Here is a 10,073-nt window from a genome sequence, read left to right on the forward strand (position 1 = left end):
TCTGTCAGTCAGTCAGTCAGGTGCGGAAAGTCTGGCGGTCCCGCGTTCCTGCCCCTAGGGCCGCGGGCCTGCGAGGAGCGTGTGTGCTGCAGCGGCGCCTGGCGGGAGCTTGGGGTCGGTCTGTCAGTCAGGTGCAGCGCCAGAGGCGGGAACGAGGCGCAGGGGGCCTCAGAAGGGACGCGCTGGCGTTGGGCCCGGCCGCCCACTAGTTGAACAAACTGTGCTGAGATGGCCAAGGAGGTACCTGAGGCCCCGCCGGCCAGGGGAGGGGACGCCGCGGAGCGCGGGGGTTACAGACGGACCCGGCTTTCCTCGCTCCCGCCCTCACCGCTGCCGAGTGGGCTTGAGAGGTGATTCCCGAGCCGGGTGACAGGAATCTGCCAGCCAGAGACGCAGCGATGACGAGGCAGGAGGGCCTGCTGTCGGGGCTTCTGGAATGAGGACTGGGGGTGGAGGGGGGAGGCAGACGTTGATTCGGTGATCCTCAAGCTGCCTTTCTGGCTCCCCAGCCTTGGGAGCTCCCAGCCTTATTTTGTTGATGTTGTTGTTAAATGCCATGGAGTCAGACTCATAGAGACCCTGTATAGGATTTCCTAGGAGTGGCTGGTGAGCTTGAACCGCCGACCTTGTAGCTCAAGCCGACCTTGAGGTCCAGCGCATTAACCCGCAGCGTCACACGAGGACTCCAGCCCTAGGCCACGCCATTTGTGGTCACACAGTCACCTAGAAAAACTTAAAGGTAACAATGGTGGGGTTTCAAATGAGTACAAACCATCAGCAGCGCTTCTTCAAAACTCCTGTTCAAGAGGCTCACACCAACTGCGGCTGCGCTAGAAATCACTGAGCCTGAATTCTGGGGAGCATGACTGCAAACTGCCGCCCTTGGAGAGCCCTTCTCTGTGGCCTTCTTCCAGGGCTCTATGGGGAGAAAGAGACTTGATTCTTTCCATCACCTTCTCCGTAGGGCCCCCAAGGTTTAACCAGTGGCTGCAGGAACCCGCAGCCATAGTTCCAAGAGTTTGATGTGTTCCTGCTAGTGATACAAGACCAGTCGAACGTCAACTGCCCGAAATTTAGACTTGTGTGTTGTTGCCAAGTGCTGTGTCTGTTAAGATTCATAGCAACCCAGGATAGGGTTTCCGAGGAGTGGCTGGTGGGTTTGGACCACCAACCTTTCAGCCAGCACGCCTGTGTTTATCTTACAATGCTGCAGCAGGCTTGTTCAGTGTTGTAATACTCCAAATTTGAAAGGCTATGGGAAATTTTGGAAAGAAATTTGGAAGACTCTTTAGACAAGTCTAGACTCAGAGGAGACAAGTATAGCCCCTTCCTCTCATAAGCCAGGTCGTGGGTTTGATTCATGATTTTTCCTTAGCGTACCGGATATAAAAGATACTGAATTGTGGAGTCTAAAACCAGCCCTTCAGCATTTCTAGAAAAGACCATTTCCAGTACCTGTAATTTATGGAGTAAGTTTTAAAAAATGTAATGTCGTGCATAGATACTTTGAGTCATAAGGAATTACAATCATAGGGAGATGTTAAAAGACATGTATCAAAATACTATTAAAAAGAATCAGCATTTATTGAGCACTGTATGTACACTTTATGCTCAAAACACCTCTATCATTAGGCACATTTTACAGATGAAAAAAATATTGGCTGTCACATTCACTTACTATCCCCAGAGCTTATTACACATATTAATAAATAATAAATTAATTATTAATAATGCCTAAATAATGTAAGTAATTTGTCTGAGGTCAAGGCACATGATTTTAATACAAAGTTAAGGTGATTCCAGAATATTAGCTTTTAAAACTACTAAAAAAGGTTTGTATCAGTGTCAAGGAATGAGCACTATCAGTGAATGGAAGGCCCATCAAATGTTAACTAAATGTCTCATCCTAACCTTTTTTTTTTTTTTTACTACAAAGGTGTATGAGAGTCACCATGAGTGTTTCTGACATGGAAACAGGGCTTGACTGGCAAACAACCACACTATACATTATATTGAAAGCAAGTTCAAAGTGAGATTGTTTGGGTGATGAGTGGAATATCAATCAAAACAAATGCCAAAAAAAAAAAAAAAAAAAAATCAAATGCCAAAAGATCAGGGGGAGGTAAAAATGAAAGACATGCATATTTCATGAAAAGGCCAGTGCCATAGAAGATGGAAAAAATATACCAGAGAAACAGGATTTTGAGGAAGACCATACATCAAAATTAAGTTGTACCTGTGTTCCAGTCTTCCTATTTAAGTCACAATATGAACTTATTTTGTGTACATGGTCAGTGAAAATCTACCAGTCATTCTATGGGAAAAAAGATGTGGCTTTCTGCTCCTGTAAAGATTTACAGCCTCAGATACCATTTACAGGGTTGCTTTGAGAAGGAACCAATCAGTGACACACCACCACCACCACCACCACCACTAAGAACTTATTTTGTCTGATCACCTAAGATCACTATGAAAACTAATTCTAAGAACTGAGAATGGGTCAAAATGTGGGTATGTAGTTATGCTATCTCATAGATTTCAATAAGGCCTTAAATTGTCCTAAATTTTTCTCACTGAGGTTTCCCTAGAAAGTAACATAGCCTTTGATTTCAACAATATAGGCATTAATTGTTTCACTTAATTTGTTCAGAAAATAATTGACTTTTTACTTCATATAGTCTTGATTGGGGGGAGAGGGGGGAATAAAAGGATTACATCATCATTGCCTTCAGTCTTGTATTCTTAACTCCCAAGTGACTCAGTAAATCTTCCCTGAACTTTTCTTCCCATTTTTCAAATAAACTAGCTTTTATATTCTATTATTTTTAAGTATGGCATAGTATGATTATATATAAAACTTCAGTTTAATTTTGTCTTTTTTAAACTCAGGATTCAAAGGACTAAGAATACAGTGTCAAAGATTAGAGGAAAAGGTATGTTATCTTAAAATATTTACCAAAACATAAAACATTAAATGGCATGATGTCACATATACTTCAGCCATTTAGATATAAAAGTGAAACTGTAATTCTTTGGAAGCAGCCTTACATTCTTTTTGGAAGCAAGCAGAATAGAAATATTAAATTAATTAAAGATATAAAACTTGTGAGTTGTTTGCAGCCATATCAAAAGAAATCACTTTAAATCATCTCGTCATCCAATTTATGGCACTAATTGGTATAGGTTTGTGTTTTTTTCCCACTCTCTGCCTACATATCAATTTAAAAAATCAAAATCTTGACCAAAATATTCTGTTAAAATTTTATAGTATATGTAGTGATTCTAATTAACTTCAGATACAGAATTTATAAATGATCCTCTGACTGTATGGACGATAAATGAAAGATTTTAAGTGGGTAAGCTGAAAATCTCTGTGCTTATTTCCAACCTAGGCTTGTTGTTGTTCAGTGCTGTTGAGTCCGTTCCAACTCATAGTGACCCTGTATAGGGTTTCCAAGGAACCGCTGGTAGGTTTGAACCACTGACCTTTAGGTTAGCAGTCCAGTGCTTATCCTTCCGTGCAACACCAGGATTCTTAGGCTGTCTTGTTGTTGTGGTTATGTGCCGTTGAGTTGGTTCCAACTCATAGCGACTCTGTACAGGGTTTCCTAGAAGCGGCTGGTGAGCTTGAACCACTGACCTTGTGACTTCAAACTGACTTTGCAGTCCAATGCATTAACCCACAGCACCATACTCCTATCTTATAGGGGCCTTCATGCAAATGCTTAAGTGTTGCACCTTTTCTACTGAAAGGTTGGCGGTTTTAAGCCCACCCAGAGGCGCCTTGCAAGTAAGGCTTGGTGATCAGTCACCAAAAGGTCACAGCCTTGAAAACCCTATGGAACAGTTCTACTCTAGACACAAGGAGTCACCATGAGTCCAAATCCATGTGAAGGCAACTAACAACAATTCTCTTTATCTACTCTTTCTTCTGCTAGAAAGTTTACTGTGCATAAGGCCTTAGACTTGCCATGCAAGACATTTTAATATTTTTAGTTATTTAACATTCAAACTAAATGTCTTGCAGAGCCCTTTCTGGTGATTTTCCCAGTTTGCTTACATTTAAATAAATAAATAAAAAATTGTCTTTAATTTTCACATTTCTTCTTTTTTTAATGAGCAATGTTTTATCATAAATTGTTTTTTTCCCCTCTCTTTCATCTTTCATTTACAAATGAATAGTGATAAATAACAAAGAGAAAACAATGATGAGGTTACTATCCAAACCAAAAGTCATTGCCATCAAGTCAATTCCACCACAAAGTGACCGTGTAGGGCAGAGTAGAATTGACCCATAGAGTTTCCATGGTTGTAAATCTTTACAGAAGCAGACTCCCACATCTTTCTCCCACTTGAGCTTAGTTCATGTCCTAAAATAGAGTAAAGGATGTTGTTGTGTGCCACCAAGTCAATTATGACTCATAGTGACAAAGTAGAACTGTCCTATAAGGTTTCCTAGGATGTAATCTTTAAAAGAACAGATCTACAGGTCTTTTCTTCTGTGAAGGGGCTGGTGGGTTCAAACCACTTACCTTTTTTTTAGCAGCTAAGCACTTTAACCATTGAGCCACAAGGGTTCCCTAGAGAAATGGATAGAAGCCTTCTTATTTCCACTTGGTTGAGCTGAGACCTTTTCTACAATTTCAAAAGCAGGTATTCCACAAGGGAGATTCAAAAAGTTCATGGAGAAACGGAATTAAAAGAAAATGGATTTTTTTCGTGAACTTTTTGAAGCCCCCTAGTATGCTGGACCAAGATCAGAAAAATTACATAGGGAATTCTGATATGGCTAGCAGTAATAACGTGAAAAAATACAAGTCATTACTAAGAACAATATGTAAAACATTCTTCAGAGAAAACTCTGCAAAATTTTTTGAACATTGTTTTTATTTTCTTCCCAGTGTAATTTAATTAAAACCTTTGAATTTAAAACCTGAATTTTAACCTTTGTCCAATTCACAATAAAAATAAAAATAAAAAAGAACCAAAGCCTCTGATATAACTATCTGGTAACAGTCTTTAAGCACCCAGTCATCTGAGAAACAAGTAAGACTAGACTTTTAGCTGTTGATTGACCTTCAGTACACTGCACCTGACCAAACAGCCTTTCAGATTATCAGAGAAAAACACCTAAAGACAAAAATTAGAATCATTTCTTTGCTGTTCTGTTTTCAGAGTAAACTGTATTAAACCCAGCCACGTCTTTGCAATCTTCTCTAGGTGAAGATAAATTGACTTGAGAAGAGGTTATCCCAATATAGTTTTTTGCTTGTTTGTTTGTTTAGGATACTTTCTAGAGCATCCTTGCTGAAGTAATCACAAACTAATACAATAAGCACTGGACTGTGAACCACAAGGTCTACAGTTCGAGACTGCCAACTGCTCCGCAGGAGAAAGATGAAGCTTTCTGCTTCTGTGAATATTTAAAGCCTCAGAAACCCTATACAGGATCACTATGAGTCAGAACCGACTTGTTGGCAACACAACAATATATATCCGCAGCCCGCCAAGAAAATTAGCTTTCTTAATACCTAGGGAGCTCTGGCAGCATAGTGGTTATGAATCGGGCTGCTAACTTCAAAATCAGCAGTTCGAAACTACCAGCTGTTTCATGGGAGAAAGATGAGGCTTTCTTCTCCCATAAACATCTTCAGCCTCGGAAACCCTGTGCAGGGTCACTATGAGTCAGAACCAATTCCATGGTACTTAACAACAATAACAAGCCTTAACTCATAAGGGAAGTTTCTTATATAGCTGTTAGATAAAAGCATGCAAACTCATTCAAAAAACAAGTGTTTTTTGTGCACTATTGATGAGTCAAAGAGTCCTGGTGGAATAATGATTAAAGCACTTGCCTGCCAACTGCCTTCATGGGAGAAAATTGTGACAGTCTGCTTCCATGAAGATTTGTTTGTTGTTAAGTGCCATGGAGTTGGTTCTGACTCACAGTGACCCTATGAGCAACTGGTAGGTTTGAACCACTGACTTTGTGGCTAGCAGTCCAGACCCAAAACCATGACATTTTCAATCACCTCATACATGTAAAAGCAAGACAATGAATAAAGACCATAGAAGAACTGATGCATTTGAATTATGGTGTTGGCAAAGAATATTGAATATACCATGGACTGCCAGAAGAAAAAACAAATCTGCCTTGAAGAAATATAGTTGGAATGCTCTTTGACAGTGAGGATGTACTTTGGACATATTCTGAGAAGGGAGCAAACCCTGTAAAAGGACATCTTGCTTGGCAAAGCATTGTTCTTGTTGTTAAGTGCTGTCAAGTCGGTTCTGACTCATAGCAACCCTGAATACGACTTCTGTGGAGCATCTGATAGGTTTGAGCTGCCAACCTTGCAGTTCTTAGTCTAGTGCTGATCCTATAGCGCCACATGGGATCAGTGAAAAAGAGGAGGACACTCAATGAGATGGATTGAAACAGTGGCTACAACAATGGGTTCAAACATAGCAATGGTTGTGAATATGGCACAGGACAAGGTGGCATTTCGTTTTGTTGTACATAAGGTTAATTATGAGTCAGAACCAACTCAACACCACCTAACAACAACAAAGTTTATTAGTGTTTCCCAGAGGTAATAGAAAGGGAGTAAAGAGGGAGTCATTACTTGAGGGACACTGAGTTTCTGTTAACAATGTTGGAATAATTTAGAAATGAATAATGGTGATGGTTGTACAACATGATAAATATAATCAAATAGCACTGAATTGTACACTTAAAATTTGTTAAGTTTGCAAATGTCTTGGTATTTATACTTTCCTATGGTAAAATTTTAAACAGTGACAACCAAAAACTTATACTGTATGCTTTAGCATTATTTATTTATAAAACACCTAGATTTTAGGGAATTCTCTCACATTCAAGATTTTATTTCCATTTTCTTCTGAGCATATGCAATTCTGGTAATGGCAGATGTGGACTGGTAAAATTGGTGCTAGATAAGCTCAGAGTTCCTATTTATAAGTTAGCTAGAACATCTCTACGAAGAGATCAAAATGTTTAAATGTAAAAAAGTGCCTAAGGTAAGAGGCAAATTGTTTAAACTTTGGCTAATGATGGAAAGATTACAAAAGAATAAAGATGGGGAGTGGGAAAAGAAAATAGTTTCCTTTCTCCATAGATATTATCCTTTTTCTTAAATGAACCTTATTTACTTCTAGGAAGATTGACTAATTAAGGATACTCATACCAAGTGGAACAAATCAGTTATTACCACTGATCAGGAACTGTACTCAGAAAGAGAGAGAAGCATGTAAGTTTTGTCATGTTTTTGACATGTTTTCATTTTTAAAGGGAATTTACTTATTTTGATGACCCGAGTGATAACAAAATTCTTGTTTGTTTATCTTAAGAACTATTTCAAATACTTTGTGGAACATTGCAAGTTATTTCTTGATTTATCAACAGTAGCATCTACTGTGTGTAGACCCTGTGTTAAACACTGTAGGTACAAATGAATAAAAGATGGTTGCTATTCTCAAACCCTATAAACAAAGGAAAGCATCTAAATAGGTATTTCTGACATACTGTAGCAAGTGAAATGGCAAGCATACAAAAGTATTGTGGGAATATTTTATAGTTATTGTTAAGTGCTGTAGAGTTGGTTTCAACCTGTATAGGGTTTCCAAGGAGCGACTGGTAGGTTTGAACCACCAATCTTGTGGTTTGCAGTCCAATTCTTATCCTACAGCACCACACCAGGATCCCATATTTTGCAGTATAAAAATATTAATGTATTCTAAATGAAGAGGCAAACAACCATCTCTCTAGATTAGAAGATGATGGTGTAATCTCTACATAAAATTCTTTGTCTCTATTAATTCATTCAGCAGACATTTATTGAATGGTTACTGTATAACAGGTATTTGGCCAAGTTAAAATAAATGAGTGAATATAATGAACATGGTTCCTGATCCTGTAGACCTTACAATCTAGAGAGGGAACATATAATATGCTACTAAACAAACAAAATATGAAGGGGGCTTCAAAAAGTTCCTAGACAAATGGAATTGAAAAATAATGGTATTTTTCCATGACATTTTTGAAGCCCCTTTGTGTATATAGAGACAGTCCTCAGATTATGAATGTCTGACTTACTTACAACCCATAGTTACAAACTAACCCCTATAGCTATTACATTAAAATTCAACATACAATGGTTTGTAATAATAAACTGATGCAACTTTGTTATATGCATAAAACATTATTTCTGTATAATTATGTTAAAAATCTTATTGTGTATCTGGAAAATGATTTTTAATGTTTTCATGAACAGAAAGATTCACTATATATTATATGCTGAAAAAAACATTTGACTTACAGATATTGGATATGAGCCTTACCTAACTCTTTTGACTTACATACACATTAGACATTTAAAGCAAACCTAGGAATAGAACATATTCATAATTCAGGGACTGCCTGTATAATTAAAAAGAATGAAAAGCACTGTATAGGGAATGTACAAGGTTGTGTTTTTGTTGTTGTTGTTAAGCACAATCAAGTCAGTTCCAACTCATAGTGACCCTGTATAGGGTTTCAGAGGAGTGGTTGGTGAGTTTGAACCACCAACCTTGTGGTTCAAACAGATCTTGCCGTCTTATGCATTATCCTGCGTCGCCACACCAGGACTCCCACAAGTACAAGCTGTAGTGATATAGAAAAATGGGGATGAAGGAGAGAGGAAACTCCTTAAAGTGATCAGAGAAGACTTCTCTAAGTAGATTACCTTTAGGCACAGTTTTAAGGTATCAGAAGTATGCAAGAAGCAGAAATATCTATTTAAAGGGAGAAGTAAATCATGTGTGAAGTCTCTGAGTCAATAAAGATTTGCAATAATTGAAGAACAGAAAGGAGACCAGTGTAACTGAAATATGCATGGCCACAAAAAAGAGTCTAAAGAAATAGACTAGAGAAAACAGGATGTTGTAATCTATGTAGTAACAGTTCAAAGTACAGTGAGAAGTCATTAAGACTTGTAAGCAGGTTAGAAACATGATTTGATTTATATTTTTAAATCAAGGAGAGGACTTTCTATTTCCAAAAACACAGTAGATGTACTTTTCCCTATTCCTCCCAGTAAGTACAATTAAAACTCTTGGATTTATGTATAAAACAAATATAAAAAGACTCTCAAAAATAATGAGAAGAAAATAAATTAGCAAGGGTCTTAATGACCTAAGGAGAGACATAATGGTGAATTTCCAGGTTTGTTCTTTTTTCTCCCCTCATATATCCCAGACTTTAAGTTGAAGAACCTAGCAACCTGGAAATGGCAAGTGTATAGTCAAAAAAGTCCCAAGAAAAACCTGTCCTCTCTAGCCAAGTGATTAGGAAAGGGGTAGCCTGGCAAGATAGATAACTTTGATAATAACTTCAATACTCCTACTCATATCAGAAAAGGCCAAATAGGGAGTCTGAACTTTTACCTTTGCCAGGTTACTGCAACACCTTCTAGCACCCCTACCATTGTAGTGGTTGGGTTCCAACTCATAGTGACCCTGTATAGGGTTTCCAAGGCTATAAATTGTTAGGGGAGCAGAAAGCCTCATCTTTAACCATTAATTCACTGTGCCATCACAGCTCCTATGGTGGTGGTAGAACATCAAATAAGTACAAGTTACATCTTTGCCAGGCAGTAATGAACTCTCTCACTGTCCTGGCAATATCATTGGAGCCTAGACTACTACTATTGTTAATTGAGTAAAGGTTTACAGAGCAGATCATAAGTTTTAGATTTAACAAATAATACACTTTGTTTCATATCAATGACTGCATATTGTTGTTGTTGTTGTTGTTGTTAAGTGCCATCAAGTCAGTACCAACTCACAGGGACCTTATGTACAACAGAATGAAACACTGCCCGATTCTGGGCCAACCTCACTATTGTTGCCATGCTTGAGTCCATTGATGTTGCCACTTGGCCAATCCATCTCGCTGGGGGTCTTCCTTTTTTCTCTGACTGAAGTCCCCTTCTATTTCCATTCCACCCTCCTTCCCATCCCTTCTCACCTTTGTCTTCAGGTAAACATGGCTCTTTTGATCTTAAATGGTT

This window comes from Chrysochloris asiatica, unplaced genomic scaffold (assembly GCF_000296735.1).
Source record: "Chrysochloris asiatica unplaced genomic scaffold, ChrAsi1.0 scaffold00018, whole genome shotgun sequence".
Taxonomy (NCBI): domain Eukaryota; kingdom Metazoa; phylum Chordata; class Mammalia; order Afrosoricida; family Chrysochloridae; genus Chrysochloris; species Chrysochloris asiatica.